Raw genomic sequence first — 18,770 nt, 5'->3', positions numbered from 1 at the left:
TCCAAGAAAGGCACGTACAGCGAACTGCTGCCCCTGCTCACCTTTAACCCGTGCTGAGGGAAACGCCCGCGCGCGTCACGTCACTTACGCGCATGGGCCCTTTCCTCGGATTACACGCATTCACACGCGGACGTGCAGTTTTTTCACGCGCGCTGAACCACTATGCTAACGTCACGAGGGAAAGGCCTGCGCACGCCTGCACGCATCACGTCACAGAGGCGCTTATGCTTGAAGGGCCTTTGGTCCAATGAAAGCGCATACGAGTGCTGACACGCTTACGCGCTAGGGGCCTTTCCTCGAATCACACGCTGACGTGCAAATATTTCACATGCCAAATCACTCTGTATCAAGCTGGCCACGCGTTCACACACGGAAGACCACGCTCCTGCCCAAAAGGCCGAATCACTGCCCCCCAGAGCCCCGAGCATGCTCCCACCTTCCATCTGCTGCTGCCTGACTGCCTCCTGCCCACGTGCCCTGCTATTTGCTGCCAGCACATCAGCCGTGGGTGCAGTTGCTGTGACCACCCCTGCTGGAACAGAAGACTCCCGACTGGGATTCCATCGCTCCACAGCCCAGCCCCAGGACCCAGTTGCCCACCCACTCCTGCCTCTGGGGTTGCCATGTCGGGCACTACACCATCTGGCACCACTGGCAACCCCCAGCCAGAGAGGCAGAGGGCCACCAGCTTCACTGCCACCGAAGTTGGTGTCCTGGTGGAGCATGTCCTGGGGCATTATGATGCCCTCTTCAGAACATCACGCGCCAACAAGGAAGGACGGGAGAGGATCTGGGACGGCGTAGTGGTTTCCATCAATGCAGAGGGGGTGGCAACCCGCGACTTCAAGCACGTCAAGAAGCGCTGGGAGGACTTCAGGTCCAGGACCCTCCACAAGGCCCGGCGCCTCGCGGAGGGGGGCCGGGCACGCCTGAGTGCCATCCAGATGAGGGTCCTGGAACGCGTAGGCCCAGCGCTCCACGCCCAGATCCTTGGGAGGCAGACCCGTCTGGAGTTGAGCGGTGAGTGGCCAAGCATTGCTGTGTGAGACAGGGCATGTTGCAGTGTGCTGGTAGTCTGATGCTTGCCTGTATGTGTGACATAGGCCATGTATGGATGTGTGTGTGTGCAGGGACATCATGGTCATGCATGTGAGACCAGTTATGTGTGAGCCACATGGTTGGTGCATGTGTTTTAAAGCAACATGGGGAGCTCTGTGTGGAATGCACACATGAATGCATGTCTGTCTCTGTTCCTGGACATGGAGGGGGGGTGAGGAATGGGTGCTGATGTCATGTACATGTATGGTGCACATGTGTGTGTCTGTGTGCCTGAGAAGTGTGTGTGTTACTTTGAAACGCCATGGATGCATGTGACTTTGAAGGCAACATCTTGGTTTACAGGGGCCCTTCTACATGGATGTTGATGTTGGTTGCAGGCGCCCAGACTGTTTCTGCATGTGTGTTGTGTGCATTCACCCATGTGTTGTGGAATGACAGGATGGAAGTGACATTTGACAGTGCCACTCATGTGTTATTGCTTCCTGTCTAGGGTATTTTGTACTGTGCCCTGATGCTTGTGTTCTATGTCTCCCTCTACGCAGCGTCAAGTGAAGAAGAGGGCGGAGACGGCGCTGTGGAGCCAAGCGGCGGGGATGCCTCCACTGGGCGGCGACGCAAGGCCCAGCCACCCTCCCAGGAATTACCATCATCCGGGAGCGAGGGGGCTGGTGCTGCATCTGCCTCAACGGCTGTGACGGAAGGGCCGGGTGAGCCCCCACAGGGGCTTCCAATGGCGGAAGATGGTGTGGAGACATCCAGGTTGGTGGTCTCCACAGAGGAGGAGGAGCCCGCTACTGAGCCGCACATGGGGCCTGGTGGGGGTAGTACCACTGGTGCAAGTGGTGCAGTCCAGGGCCAGGGTCAGGAGGCAGCACAGGTCACCGCGGAGGGGCCTGTGCATGTGGCTGTCCTTGACCCTGTGACTGCACCATCATGCACCAGCAGGGAGGCCCCGTCCCAGGCCCGTCCGCAGGTAGGGGAGAGTGCCATGTCACCTGCCTCTCCACTACCTGTGGACGAGGGGTCCCGCAACCGTATGGGATCCGTCCTGGCGGGTGTCGCCTTGCGCACGCGTGTCATTAGTGATGACGTGCGTTCTTCCTGGGCGGAGAACGCACGCCATCACGAAGAGCAGCGTTGTTACAAGGCACTGCTGGGAGGGGCCCTGGTCGGAGGGTTCCTACATGTGACGCGCACTCTGGCGGACCTCTCCTCATCTGTGGGGGCTATGCGCCAGTCGTTCTCCACATCGTCTTCTGGCCCAGATTCCACCAGGGCCCCCTGTGGACCTGGCCTGACCAACACAGCCAGCTTGGTGGAGATCCCATCCCTGCCACAGTCAGGAGTTGGCGGTCCAGCAGGGGTGGACACCACAACTGGAGACCAGCAGATGGAGGATGTGCAGGCACCATCGGACAGGGCACATGGACAGCAGCAGCAGCAGCAGCAGGAGAAGGCTGTAGGTGGGAGCAATGATGGCTCGGGGCCATCAACATCGGAGGGGCAGGCATCGGCCGGAGGGCAGGAGGACCCTGGACGGGAAGTGTCTTCCGTGTGGCAGCGGTTGGGCCATGCGATAGATGCGGAGCGGCAGCGGGCGGAAGAGGCACGGCTCACGATGATCAGGGCGGAGAACTCCATGCGTAGGGTCCTGAGGCGGGCCGAGTGCCTCGAGGCCATTCGCAGGGACCTGGAGTTCCAGATGTCATCGTCCCTGCAAATCCTTGGGGCCATGGAAGAGGACCGCCTCCGGGACATCGAGCAGGAGTTCGATGATGCCCTGGCCCGGGACATCAACATGTGAGCCGTTGGACTTGCCCGCTGCCCTTGTAAATAGTTATTTGGTTAGTATTAGGTTTCCTTTGGTTTTTTCTTTATTTTGGACCTTTAGGACAATGGACAACATTTTTGTATATAGTTTTTTTTTATTAGGTAGGAGTTTTTGATAGGTTTCATTTCTTCAGTTGGGATTATGGACCCTGGATTGTTCATCTGTATATAGTTAACTGTTGGATTTTACTTTTTTGTTTGGATTTCCCCATGGAGCAATGGTTTTCACTTTTGTTTTTGGATTTCATTTTTGGAACTGTATCTTTGGACACCTTTCCTTTGGATTATGATTTGTTGTTTTTCATTATTTTACAGACATGCAGCTTTTCTTTTTTAATTTCCATTGTCGTTTGTTTGATTTTAATTCCATTCATTTTGCTTTTAATACATTTTTTTCATCCAACTTCTATGTGTGGTATTATCTCATTGGTTTCATGCATGTCATGATATGGGTTTTGACATTCACTTGCACCCATTGTGTGTGTGTGAGGGACATGTCTTCATTTACATACTTGCCATTGGGGTTGTGTCATGTAATTAGGATTTCTATGTGGGTGGATGAAATACTTGGGTGGGTGTTTGGCATGTGGAGGATGCCCATAAGGGCCAGGGATCGAGATTGTGATGACGTGTTGGCTGGGGGACATGTGTCAGGGCCTGTTGGCAGTTGCCCCGCACTGCTGGGGGGTGGGGATTCAAGGGGACATTAGTGGGACATGAGTGGGTGCCTGCTGGCAGGTGCCCCGCACTGCTGGGGGGTGGGTGTGCAAGGGGACATGAGTGGGGGCCTGCTGGCAGGTGCCCCTCAGTGCTGGGGGTGCAAGGGGACATGAGTGGGTGCCTGCTGGCAGGTGCCCCGCACTGCTGGGGGGTGGGTGTGCAAGGGGACATGAGCGGGGGCCTGCTGGCAGGTGCCCTGCACTGCTGGGGGGTAGGGGTGCAGGGGGACAGGAGTGGGACATGAGTGCGGGCCTGCTGGCTGGTGCCCCACACTGCTGGGGGGTGGGGGTGCAAGGGGACATGAGTGGGGGCCTGCAGGCAGGTGCCCCTGACTGCTGGGGGGTGGGGGTGCTGGGGGACATGAGTGGGGGCCTTCAGGCAGTTGCCCCGCACTGCTGGGAGGTGGGGGTTAAAGGGGATAATGCATTGGTGATCACTAGCGCAAGGTGACATGTGGCTTGGCTGGGGGGGCATGCCCATGGTTGTTGGGCTGCCTGCGGGACATGCCCAGGGGTGCAGGGAGTCCCCTGTGGTGTGGTCTGCCTGCAGGGGTCGTGGATGGTGTCGAGGGAACACCTGGGAGGACCCACACTGCCAATTCACGTGTAGGAATCCCCTGCACCCCCGAAATACACGTACCCCACTCGCACAGGGCCTTTCGCGTGTGGAACTTCCCGCGCACCCCAGAAATACATGTACCCTGCTGAAATTGCGTGTTAAACTTCCCGCGCACCCCAGAAATACATGTACCCTGCTGAAATCGCGTGTTAAACTTGCCCGCACCCCAGGAATACACGTACCCTGCTGAAATCGCGTGTTAAACTTGCCCGCACCCCAGAAATACACATACCCTGCTGCAATCGCGTGTGGAACTTCCTGCACACCCCAGAAATACACGCACCCTGCTGAAATTGCGTCTTAAACTTCCCCGTACCCCAGAAATACACGTACCCTGCTGAAATCACGTGTTAAACTTGCCCGCACCCCAGGAATACACGTACCCTGCTGCAATCGCGTGTGGAACTTCCCGCGCACCCCAGAAATACACGTACTCTGCTGAAATCGCGTGTTTGACTTCCACGCACCGCAGGAATACACGTACCCTGCTGAAATCGTATGTTAGACTTCCCCGCACCCCAGGAATACACGTACCCTGCTGAAATTGCGTGCTAAACTTGGCTGCACCCCAGAAATACACGTACCCTGCTGGAATCACGGGTGAAACTTCCCACAAACCCCAGGAATACACGTTCCCCGCTTGCCGTGTGCTGTGTGGCGGCCCTGTATACTGCTCCAGGGTTAGCGCAGCCCTTTGCGCTGGATTGGGGATTTTTGATGGCTTTTCCTTGCTCGAGGGGCGTTCTTGGGGGTGTTACTGGCGCTGCTGCAGGGTAGCTCGCCACTCTGCGCCGCGGCTGCTTTTGGTGGCTGAAATCCATGAATACGCGGTGCGCCGAAATGGATTTTGGCACATGTGGCTGGCGCAGACTATCACACGCGCACACTGTGTGCCAGCCGCACGCGCCACTTGTGCGCTTAATTCTATGAATTACCCCCTTAATGTATGCACTGAGGTGGGTGAGACGCCTACCACACCACCTGCTCTGCCCGAAACAACAATTGAAGGAAGCAAGGATGAGGGATTATACCCGTTGAGGTAATTTAAGGCAGCCACAGGGTACAGCAACCCTGCATATGAGTCACCTACACATAGTAGTGACAAAAATCAAGGGAAGGATAAGGACAAGAATCTTACCTCCGCAGTCCCAAGAGACAACGGGAGGCACGATGATGAAAGGAAGGATCAGGCACAGACAAGTGCATCTCTCGACAAGGAGAGAGAAGGGTAGAAATGGAAAGGGATCAAAGACAGAACTGATGAGATAGCATTCGCAAAAGAGGAATCGATGGAATCGATGGGAGGACAAATCTTATTGAAACTTGATGAGAAAGGCAGTGATGACGTGAGACCAAAAGAGAGGTTAGATGAGACACAGAGAAAGGAGAAAGAGAAGGAGTTAAGAGACAAAAGGATGAGAAGGAAAGATAGACTAAGGTGAGAACAGCTATATCGCGTGGAGCAAGAAAAACAGCTCTATCGCAACCCAAGAGCAGCCTATGATCAAGAGAGACAGAAACAGCAAAGGTCAGAAGAAGAGCAAAGGGTACTTGGAAAAAGGATAAGGAGACAAAGAGATGAGGAAGTACGAAGGGAAGATGAACATAGAAAGGAAAAGAGAAAGGAAGAGGATAGGGTCAGAGAAGAGGCGAGGAAGTGCAAAGAATTTGATGACAATATCGAACGTAAGCGAAGACAGAGAGCACACGATCTCGAATATTTGAAGAGGGAAGTTAAAAAACCTGATCCAGTTGTAGACTGGGAAGACATTGAAGAATTCTTTCCTGCGTACGATTCAGTACCAGGCAGTCTAGGGCAAATATTGAAGATCACTTCAACACCAGAAGCATCGGGGAAACGATCGATAAAATATATGATGAAATGGGGCTAGAACAAATACTCCAAGAAGAGGGGGAGAACGGGCACTTGGAAAGCACTCAGCTGTATGATACTGAGGATGTCACCCGAAGTAGTGGGAATAGGGAACTGTCCCTGGATAGATTAGAAATCAGTAGATACAACGAAGACACAAGAAGTTGCGTGAATTGGGGACAAAAAATGTCCGACTCTGAAAGGGAGGAGCATGAGGAAAACGATGAAGGTAGACAGAGCGAAAGACGACTCCCAAGGGAAAAAGGGATACGATGGTCAGACACTAGCGAGTCCGCACCGAGGGCAACAGAGTCAGCCACACAGTTTGACCTACATGAAGGAGTACCTCATGGTCGGAGGGGGGTGTCTTCACTGCCCTATGTAGACAGACTAAGGACATTGCCAGGTAGACGGCGATGCGGGAATATTACCCCTGCAATAGACAGGAGAACTATGAGAGAAGAGAAAGAGGGCTGCGCATTCCAATTTCCGCTACTAGAGAAGGGGGAGTAAGACCACAATATATTCCATGGCCACACATGCATCAAGAAAACTTGAAAAACAAGCTTCCAATGCTGACATCGGGAGCTGGAAAATGGATACTTGAGTTAGAAAAAATGACAGGAGGAAACATGCTAGCTATAGGGGACATTAAAGGTCTCCTGATCGCCATACTTGGTGAGAGAGCAGACGATGTGTAGATACGGGCAGGGTACCGTGGTGTAACCACAATTAACACCGCACATGACGGAGCGCCATTTAACAATTGCAGAGCAGCAGTATAGAAAACGCTACAAGTACTTTACCCAGATACTTCCGATATGGGAGCTATAATGACTTGAAAAATGAAGGATTCTGAAGATCCTTTAATTTATATACAGAGTTTCCAAGACACGTGGGTGCTCGAAACGCATCAATCTTGGACGAAATCAATGCCTGTGTTTTACTATATATTGGGCTTCATCACAAGTTGGGCTGTATTACCGCCGACTGTAATAGCCCCAGCACTGGCCGGTCCCGTGGTATTACCACCAGATCACGGGTTGGGCCTTAACGGTAAGTCCCCATTCCTGATTGGGTCCATTAGATCCAATGGGGAATTTTAGGTGCTAATACTGCTGGCTAATACAGCCGGCTGTAATACAGCTGAAAACAGGGATTTTGACCTCCAGAAAAAAGCTGGAGGTAAAACAGCCGATTTAGCGCCCAACACGTGATAGGGCCAGCCCTTAAATGCGGCTGTAAAACCTTTACCACCACATTTAAGGGCTACAGCCCAACTCGTGATGAGGCCCTCTGTGCCAAGGGTTGCCAGAACCAGTGCAGAAACAACTCAAGAAATTGGTAGGAGTTGAGGCTAAGCCTTGGGCTGAAATTAGTACAGTTGACTATTGCACATTATTGTAGACTGTTGCAAGAAAAGAATCGCAAAAAGGAAGCAACTCGAAAGGGTGAGGAAGCGAAGTTGGTGCGAAAGAAATTATCAAAGTATGCTCTTGAAGGAGCCATGCTAAGTAGCGCAGCTGAAAAAAGCATGCAGCAGGTGAATAGTCCACAACAGAATAATCAGGGTAACGTAGGGTTTTAACCACGGGAAGAGGATTTAGGGGAAGAGGATGGCAGAGCAATCAAGGAGGTTTCCAAAATAATCAAGGGGGCTTTCAAAATATGCAAAATACAAACCCGGATATGTCAAATAGGCAAATGATCCGACCACCGCCAGTATGTTGGCTGTGTGGAATGACAGGGTATTTGGCGCGCACATGCAGAATTCAAGGCATGATGCAGAACAGCCAAGGAATGTGAGCAGAGAGAGCGAATCCACCTGCAATTTTACAACAGGGCGTTGCACAGAATCACACGGTGCAACAACAAGTGCCAGGAGCGCAACAAGGAGTGCAACCTCAGAGCATGGGCAGTTTTCCACAAAGACAAACCCAACAGGCACCGTTGCAAGTGTCACACACGATGAGCACAGGGCAGATCCAAAACCCTGGAAGAGGAAGTAACAATGGGAATGGGGAAAATCCACAAGTGCACAGTGGGCCAAACTTATATATGAATTAGGACAGCTCACTGGGAACCCTGATGTGCTCTATCCTATCAGTTACACTAGACCCTCATAGGTAACCTAGGGTGGATGTCGTTATAGGGGGTAAAGACTATTCCTTCCTAGTGGACACGGGTGCAACACGCTCGTGTATACGTGAAGGCAAGTTTTCCTTGTCCGGCGAGGGCATAGATACTCAGAGTTTTACAGGAGCTCACAATTGAGTACCCTTTACAGACACACTCACAGTCTCCATAGGAGAATGAGAAATGAATGTACCTCTATTATATTCACGTCAGACCCCAGTAAACATTTTGGGTCGAGACTTAATGACAAAGTTGAAATTGACAATTTTGTTCACAGAGGGGGGCATAGTATGCGCCACTCCAGGAATGCACTATTCAAATGTATGCAAAATGATTAGAGCATACTCAGGACACATAGACATGAGGGCCATACCATTGGAGCCAGAAATGTTTGCATATGGCATGCGTGTGCTTATGGCGGGATTGCCAAGCCTTGCAGACAGAATCATGAGAACCCCTGATGAGTTCTTATTCAGACCAAGAATACCTATGCATGAGGAGGTGGGACAAGTATTTCCCTTGATGATACACGCAGCTGCAGTGCGAGGGAAAGTGGTCTTGGTTGATGGTTACGATGAAGGCAGACAATGGTGCGCGATTATCACCATTAAAGAAGGATATCGAGTGACTGACGTCACCAATGATGATCTGTTTGAAGAACAAGCAGACACAGGAGAGACAATGGTGGAAGTAAGTCTCACCTTTTGGGTAAAGATGATCAAAAGAGAAGTGCCTCAGAGAATGATGTTGCCGCTAAAACGTCCTGAATATTTTTATGATGATATAGCTGAAGTGCCTGTCTCAGTGTGGACTACAGGACCCTATGATGTAGGCCTCTTGAAGGGGGTGGGAGAAGTGAAAATTAAACTAAAACCAGGCTGCAATTTTACCGAGAACCTGACAATATCCCAAATCCATAGAGGCAGATCAAGAGATTTCTAAGACAATTTCTGACATGATGGACCAGGGCATCTTAGTGACGTCAGAGTCACCATGTGATACAGCAGTTTATCCTGTCAAGAAATCAAAGGGGGGGTCTTGGAGGCTAATTCAGGATCTTAGACCGATAAACGATATAGTTGAGGCTGAGTTCCCTTTAGTCCCAAACCCGGCTACAATATTATGTAATATACCTGTGGAGGCAAAATATTTCATGGTGATTGACTTGAAAAATGCCTTTTTCTCAATCCTGTTGCACCGTGACGTCATTCATGTTCAGACAAATGCGTCTGAAAAGCACGAGGCTACCACAGGTATACTGTGAATCTCCATCTATTTTTAACAGAGTCCTGCAGATGGACGTAAGCAATATTGCATTAGAAAGTATCGTCTTGCAGTATGTGGATGACATCCTAATCTGCAGTACCACAGAAGAGCAATGCAGGCAGAATTCTGTTCAGCTACTGACTATACTGGCTGAGAAAGGTTATAAGGTTGACAAGGAAAAATTACAATGTGATCAACAGGAAGTGCTGTACATAGGCCAGCAAATCTCACATGAAGGCAAGAAACTGACCCCAGAAAGGGCTGAAGCCATATTGAACACGGCTAAACCACACACAATATAGCAAATGCAGAGCTTTCTAGGCCTGTGCAACTATGTTAGGGCATAGGTTTTCGACTTCAGCTCTTATACTTTACTTAAAGAAGGCCAAGTGACAAAATAAAAGATTGAATGGTCTGAGACAATGGAGAAAGGGTTTGCTGAACTCAAGAGAGCGATTTGTACAGCTCCAGTTCTCGGAATTCCCAATTATGCAGAGGAATTTTACCTGTTTTCACACACAGACGGCAGCGTTATGACGGCAGTGCTCGCTCAAAAAACCTTGTTGGTGTACAAGCCCCTAGCATATTACAGTGGGAATCTTGACCCAGTAATGAGAGGCCACTTCCCATGTGAACAAAGTTTAGCTGCCGCAGCGTTCGCCATAGAGAAGGCGACAACCATTGTAATGGGATGCTCCATGATGTTGTATGTCGAGCACTCATTATTTGCCATTCCAGAGAAACCAAAGGGCAGTTTGACATCTCAGAGAGCTTCTGCCTATGAAGTGATCATATCAAACCCATCGATTAAAATTGTCCCATGTAAGAGAGTGAACCCAGCTAAGTTTATAGAAGAGCCGGTCACTGAAGGAGAGCTGATACATGACTGCACGAATTATGAAGAATTCTATGATGAAATTCCCAGTGTAAAAGAAAATGCCTTGGCACGAGGAGAGATCGCCTTTATTGACGGGTCTTCGAGAATTGAACAATGTGATGGGCAAAGATACAGAGGCGTCGCTGTGATAAAGCACACAACAAACAGAGAGTTTCAAGTGCTTCTTAGTGCTCTAATACCATCTCATTATTCAGCACAGGCTGCAAAATTATTGGCGTTGATACTCGCCACTGAGAATCACGCAGACCAGGAAGCAACAGTGTATAGTGACTCTGCCTATGTGACGTCAATCGTCAATGGTGCACGCAGGCTTAGCACACTGGAAAAGAAGGGACTACCTCCGAGCAGATGGCACGCCAGTGCAGCACGCAGCCGTATTGGACAGGCTGATTAAGGCACTACAGCTCCCAGTGGGCATAGCAGTTGTGAAATGTGCCGCCCACATGAAAGGGACAGATGTTGTCTAACGCAGAAATCACGCAGCAGACACGGAAGCCAAGCGTATGGCATCCAAAAGTGAGATGATTATGGAAGTGGAAGTGGCGTGCACCCATGAAAGAATGATGGTTGCACGAACCACACCTGAAGGTTACAACGATTTTGGGCAAACGCAGCTAATGGAACTCCAAGGGGAGGCGCCGCAGGACGAGAAAAACCTGTGGAAACGTCAAGGGTGTTCTTTAAACCCCTCTGACAGCTTGTGGTGACAAGACAGCACTGGTAAACCAGTAATGCCTGTAGCCCTATTAAAAATAGCAATGGAGCAACATTACTCGATGCATATGACAAAAGAGAATCTAGCAGCAACGCTCGCGGAAGACTGGTTCATACCGAATTTAGCTGCGCATGTTGCATTCTTTATGGTGAACTGCACAATCTGCCAGCAATTCACCGATGGGCACACATTCAAACTATTGAGATTAGTCATCCCCAGGCCAAATGGGCCTTTTCAGCACTTGCATGTCGATTACGTCGGCATGATTCAAGTATGCAACGGGTACAGATACTTAATTGTTGTGGTGTGTCCATTCTCTAGATGGATAAAAGCAGGTCTATGTACACACCCAAACTCTACCTGTAGGGCCACATTTTTAGTGAGGGAAGTATTCCCCAGGTGGGGGGTGTGTGAAGTCATGAGATCAGATAATGGGGCTCACTTTATAAATGCAGTCTTTGAGCAGATTAGCTTGCTGCTTGGTATGAAGCACAAGTTCTCATTGGCGTATCATCCAGAAGATAATGGGACCTGTGAGAGGCTCAACGGCTTGTTAAAGGAAAGTATAGCCAAGTTGAAGCTTACTCTAAAGAAGGGATGGTTGCACTGCCTTCCACTGGCACTGTATGCTCTTCGGAACCAACCTGGCTCCGGCCATCATTTTATGCCACACGTGATAGCCACAGGAAGAAGAATGAGAACTCCCCTCACACCATGAGATAGAGCTAGATGTGATGCCCAGTCGACAGGAGAGGTTTTAAGGTCTAAAATGCAAAACAATCTGACCTGTATGAAATCTAGCCTTACTGTAATTTCAGACCAGCTGCAGAGACGACGAAAAGGGCGCAGCGCAGCACAGAACACAGAAGGAGACACTACGCCAGACTCAGCTCAAGGTCTACGTGTTCCACTCATCATCCCTGGAGACGCCGTCTTGGTAAGAAACCATACAAGGAAAAAGTGGGACGAGCCAAGGTTCAACGCACTGTTCACAGTTGAAGACGTTACTCCATCCGCAGTAAAGCTACAAGGAAGAAGAGCTTGGATCTTCCTGGGTGATATCAAGCCATACATCGGAGGAACCCCCCTGCCTGCACCCCACCACGAAGAGAGTACAGACAATGTGAACGAACCACAGCAGATGCAGACAGGATCCATGACGAGGAAGAAGGATGCATGACCAGCAAAGTAAAGACAAAGAACTTTTTGCAAGTTGTGGCTTAACTTGGACACTTCCTCTAAGCAAAAAAGGGGATAAGGACATCAAAATGAACACTCTGTGCATCCTAGTTGCAGGGTGAAGAAGAAAATCGCACGTATAAACCACAACATGTTTTGTTGATTTGAACTTTGAACTGAGGCACACTTAAGCCGTGATGAGAAAAAGACTATGACACATTTTGACCAAGGATATTTACATTGGAAACAGGTACAGTATCCTGATTCTTCCAAAACCGAGACTTTGTTTGGAAGCACTTATGGGTCCCACAGTAGAGACATCACAAAGGACATGGTCACATATTTCAACGTAGTTCTAAGATCATACCCGTCACGGTAGGGAGGGTCACCAGTGTCACAGACTTTCTCCAAGATCCTGAAAACGAAAAAATAATAAGACAACTGCTTACTGTCATTGCCGAACAATTCATCATACTCCCTGAGTACAGCGAGAAAGAAGCAAATGCTCCCAACACAGGCGGAAATAGATGAGCTCATCAACACACTGTTCTTTCGCATAATCGAAGACTGTCCAACGCTTATTGGAAGGACGACAGACACTCTCACATGCCTTCGAGACCCAGCGAACACTGAACATTTAAGCCATCTTTTAAATAAAGTAATCATTTTGGTCGCACTCCACGTGACCGGACAGTGCAGACATTGTTTACATCGAGGAAAGAACATATAATCCTGAATCACAACAAAGACAGAACAGATGTCCCTGTCACCAGAAGACAGTAGATTAGCATACAACGTCTTCTTTCACCTTATTGAAGACTTTCCAGAGCTAGTGGGAAGACCCACCAATGTTGATGTACTTACATTTCTCGGAGATCCAGTAAAATGTACTCAGCTAAACATGCTCCTGCATGCTATTATAGCTCAAATTAAAACTTCAAATCTCCATCGAATCCTTAGGAGAAGATCGTGAAACTTTCCGCCGAGCGACAGATCGAGGGAGCAGAGTCAAGAACTTTATTTGTTATATTTGTTGTCATTTTTTCCCTATTTCTTCATACTGACCAAGTGTCCAATATGTCCTCTGGACTGAAGCAGATTCGAGGAGTGGACTGGGAACTCACGTATTTTGAACATGCACAGTAAAAGTGACTCATCGAAGTATTATTTTAATCTATTTTTCCCATAGTTTAGCAAAGGAACTGTATCCTGCATTAAGAGACAATTGTCACTCGCAAGAGGGGGACACTTGTGAAGCACCTGACACTTTTGACACAGAACTCGAATAACGATATTGGGTGGGGGAACAATAACATTGACATTTGACGAATGATCGAGATGGGGGCCCAGAGCAGCAACCTGGTCCTCCCACAAGCAAAGAGGCACCCTCACTTTTCTGGAAGAAAATTCTGTCACCTTACATATCGGACCATAATGTACTTATGCATTGTATTTATCATGATTTTACTGTCATTAACGATCAGAACTTCATTTTTTATTGGTGCACGGAGCGTTCCCATTTCAGTGTACCCACCTGATGATACACGCATGAAACCCACAAGAGCACCCAGACCCTATATAGTCATCCCAGTCCCTAGAAAATCTGATGGTAGAGTAAATGAACTTGAAATGAACATGATTAATAGTGATACACACACACTGATGGTAATGAATGAGCAGGAAAGCCGGTGACAGGGTCGGCATGAAAAAAATGAAGAAAAAGCATTGACAACTACACGCACACACATTGAATGCACATGAAACATACCTAGTGTCAATGACCACAGAACCACAAATGAAAGCAGCAGAGAAGATGAGACTGCCTACCGTAAGCACCTTCACAGAAGGTAGTGGGAGAAAACAAGAAGAATTAAGAGAAAGACCAACAGAAGCAGTCATATCAGAAACACTTAAGAAAACAGAAGCGGCCTCAGAAAAATTCTCCGCAAGGACACAAATGTTAGTAGACTTACTATTCCCATCCATAGCCAGAGCGAGGAAACAACAAGAGGAACTGAAGAACAAAACGACAGAGACTGTATTACCCAGTACACATATTCTAACACAAGGGACAAGTACCAGGTCTACAATACAGCCATATACCGGACCAGTGCTAGGCTGGTTGGCATGGGCATTCGCACTTAGCAGAGAAAAGATGCATGAGGACCAGAAAAGTGCTGCCAGACTCTTGTCCACTCAAACGGCACAGATGAAGAAGCCTGCACCATGGACCAGGATACCTGAGAACCCTCCAGCAAGAAAAAGCCATACAGAGGTATTCAGAGATGTAGTTATAGCAAACTACAGAAAAACGTTAAGAATCAAGAGGAGCATGCATGAAGATAATAATGAACTAAACAATGACCTGGACAGCACAGCATATCTAGGAAACAACATTTGGTACCAGCACATGAAAGAAGTTGGAAGACGAAATTCAGAAGGAGAATGCTTTGTTTATGCACTTCTACCGCACAGCATGGGGAAATCCAAGATCTTCGTGGCTGTAGAAATCGATGTCCCGACAGCACACTGTCTCTCACACATAGCAATGTGCAACACCAGAGACCAGTTCATGGGAAGTGATGCCTCACTAATATGGGCAACTGAAACAGCTTATCCCGATGAAGATGATTATGTCCAGGACATTAAGACGAGAAATAGAGCCCATACTAGGAATCACGTGATCAGGTACGAGAAACCTGAAGTTAAAGGAGCAGGAATAAGATGGGAAATAAACTCGAGACTGAATGTCCATGGAAAAACTCTAGAAGAGGCTCAAATTTGGAAAAACATGGGCTAAATGCAAATTTGGGGAACAGTGCTCTCACCAAACGGATGGGAAGAAGGAGTAGTGATCTGCTGAGCCTGGATGGTCCTTGGAGCCTGCAAGGAAGCAATTGAGAACTCATAAAGACTGTGCAAACCAATATGGCCAAAACTTGCAAAATTACTGACATGGGTCGAAGACAGAGGAGGACCCTTGCAGATAGTGCCACTAGAAAGCCCAAAATTGTGCTTCAGGGACAATGGCACAAGGAAGATGGGAGAGAATCAGAACTGCAGACACATTTTTGAAGCTCCGGGAATGACTCATGGGACTGCAGTAATTATGGATCATTATTGGGCATGTGGATCCAAAGCATACATCAGACTGCCAAAAAACTGGGGAGGCATATGGACAATAGTGAATGTCCACGTTCCAGCACAAGTGATTTTTAAAAGTGACCTGAATATTGACAGTTTCCCGAAAGCAGATGCTCACCTGAGGAAGAGGAGATCTGTGGAACTGATAACTCGAGTGAAGAGAGAAAATTATTTTTCTGCCAAATTAGAAGAAGCATTTTATGCAATCCCATATGAACACAGGCTGTTCAGCCTCACCTCATCAGTGTTCGCGACAATCTTCATGCCAAGATTCCAAGTTGGAGCAAATACTAAATGGTTGCAGATAACCAGATGGGAGTTACTGCAAACCATCAACACAACATTAAAAGGATTCAATGCGATCAAGGAACAGTTAAGAGCCATCCGACTGATGACTCTCCAGAACAGATATGTACTTGACATGATCACAGCTATGGATGGAGGAGTTTGTGCAAAAAATTGAGAATCATGTTGCACATTTATACCTTCTCATGACGAAGAAAACTGAACTTTAACAGAGGCTATAGGTATGCTGACAAACCTACAGAACCAGATGATCAATGAAACCGACGAAGTTGAAGATGACAGCTGGTTTGGATCACTGTTTTCATGGGTTCCACAATGGATGGCGGATACATTCAAGTTCCTAGGAGCCCTGCTAGTAATGAAATTACTAGGATTTTGTGTTATCAAGATAATAATCTCGCAATGCCAGAAAACTGCAAAGAAGGCCATAGGGATGAAGATCATGATTGATGTCAAACCAGGATGGAAGCCCAGAGATCTAACTGATGATGAAATAAGAGACTTTGTGAAGGCCAGCGAGCATGCACCAGAAGGCCCGTTTCTTTATCCCAGGAAATGGAGAAATTATGAAGGAAAATTGATCTATTGCAGCCCAATGTCAGCTGATGACATGGACCGAAGATGAACATGGAAGGACAGCAGGAAGCCTGAAAGGAGTGATAAAAATCTGGACTCCAAAGAGACACTTCTTCAAACCATCATGTACAAACCAAGAAGATGAAGAAGACATAAATACAGAAGAACCAAGTAAGATGAATCCAAAAGAGGAAGCGAAAGTGGTCGATGTATCGACCAGAGGGGGGAGTATAGAGGAGGTCCCAAATACAGCCTGCACTTCAGTCGCCCATTTTTAAGTATCAGGAACGTTCACACCGAGATATGTGACGTATGATGAGCAAATAAACCAGCAGAGAGCCGCAGTAGGGCTCTGCCCAGTACCTATCAGAAAAACAATACCTATTGAAGTACCAATAACCAGACAACCATGGACAGTAAGGTATCCATTGAGAAAACCCTACCAGCAAATTAAACGAAATGAAGATTGCTTAAACACTGTCCCGGAAGAAACTCAAAAGGCCTTAATTGAAGACGAATGGTGATGACACGAGGGCCCGGACAGACTCACAGATGAAAGAAACGACAACCAAAAGATGACACACAGAGACGAAACGCCATGAATAAGGACATTGTGAACTTAGAAGGAGAGACGATGTTGAAATATAAAGACACTTAAGCCGTAAGCGGGATGAAGATATTCAACCAGCTAACGCTTGAACATAGGCTTGTTACCACAAGAAACTAAGAGAACAGTGCAGCTTGCTATGCTTAGTAGAAGATAGACCGCGGCAAGCTCCACCTATACATATCTACCTCAACAATGCACACTATATATGTGCAAGTCCACTTTACACAAAAGCACAATAAACTCAGGTTACTAGGGGTTAAACAGGACAGGATTAGTATTCCAGCTAAAACGAGAAGAGATGGCTGAATTGAAACTCAGCAAGAGCAACTAGTGCCTGGGAAGCCAAGGTCAGACTAAGAGAAGGAGCGAACAGTAGCTTCGCGGAATCGAAACTTAAGAACAGAACAGCCTATCTCAGGAAGGCCGAGATAAGGAGGCCCAGGCAGGTGGCAAGCGGAATAAGAATTAAATGCGCAAATAGAAGGAAAACTAGGCAGATTCACGGTGTGCTAGCACGTGACCAGCCGAGCGAGAAGAGGCACAGTTTCATACCTACGCCTGGCTGTCGCCCAGACAGAGATATCATAACTTTTCTGACAAGAAGATACAGTTTCGAGGCAGACCACGGCCAATGAATTGACACATAGCCACTAAAGTAATGCTTGATGGAACGGAGGCCGGGTGAATCTTGGGGCATCCTGCACCTGGTTGACCATTCTGCGTGCTGCTAATTAAAGTGGAAATGTATGCATGGGGTTGAAGCCAACCCAATCACAATGGACCAACTAATCTATGGTCCTATAGATAGTAGAACCAATGGGACATCGTACTTTTAGTGACGTCTACCGTAGTCATTTGTGAAGGAAGGGCTTAGACGCCCACCTGATAGTGTTTATCCAATCCCCTTACTCCGTTACCATATACAGATATAGCACCTATATTAAAGTTACCTTTTCCTAAACAATAGAATTGCATGTTAACTTTCGAGTGTTACACGTCAATGATGACGAGTTTTGGGTATAAATGTTACTGTTTATATGAAGTTTTGGGGAGTTGAAGTGAGACGGGCTATCGCATTACTGTTGATTTCCATGTTTCCCCGTTTTTTGTACTTCTCATTAAACGGAATCCCCTTTGCCAAACCATTGAGTTGTCCTTATTGATTGGTGTTGAAGTAAGAAAACCTGCACCCCCTTCCATCTCAAGGTGCAGCTATCTCATTTTAAAGTACTGCAGAGCAAACCCCGACTCTATGGGCGGCCGGGGGTCTTTCGGTACACAGGTCCTCCCCAATGTGTGATATCAACCTTATCTTCTGGTGAGACTTCTTACCCCTTGGAAGTGCCAATGCCAAAGGACTCCAGAGATCCCTCCCAGGAGACACAACTGTGCATACATAAGTTAAAATGCCCACACAGCTGTTGTAACTCACACGTTTTCCTGCAGGCCACCTCATTGAGCAGGCCCTTAAACCTACCCAACTTGTCATCTGGGTGACTTGATTCCATCAAAACGAAATCCATCTGGATCCCCAAGAATGTCAACACCACCACCTAACCCTGTATCTTTTCAGAAACCTGGGGTACACCCTAGACAAATGCCAACCCCTGGAAAGCCTCTAGCTTCCCAGCTGAACCCCTTCCTCCCGTTCCATAATCCTATGGTTTGAGGCTGCCCATGTTGTAAATTCCAATTCCCAAAAATGTGCAGAAACAGAGTACATGCTGCAAACCCTCTATGGGCAGCACCTTCTCCATATCTTAATTGCCTTCAAATTGTATCCCCGGGAATGGGAAATCGTCCCGTTGCAGAGGAAAGAGTTTAAAGGTTGACTTGATGT

This window comes from Ambystoma mexicanum, chromosome 7p (genome assembly GCF_040938575.1).
Source record: "Ambystoma mexicanum isolate Mex_15411 chromosome 7p, UKY_AmexF1_1, whole genome shotgun sequence".
Classification (NCBI taxonomy): Eukaryota; Metazoa; Chordata; class Amphibia; order Caudata; family Ambystomatidae; genus Ambystoma; species Ambystoma mexicanum.
The sequence above is the reverse complement of the archived record's forward strand: the minus strand, read 5'-3'. Positions refer to the sequence as shown.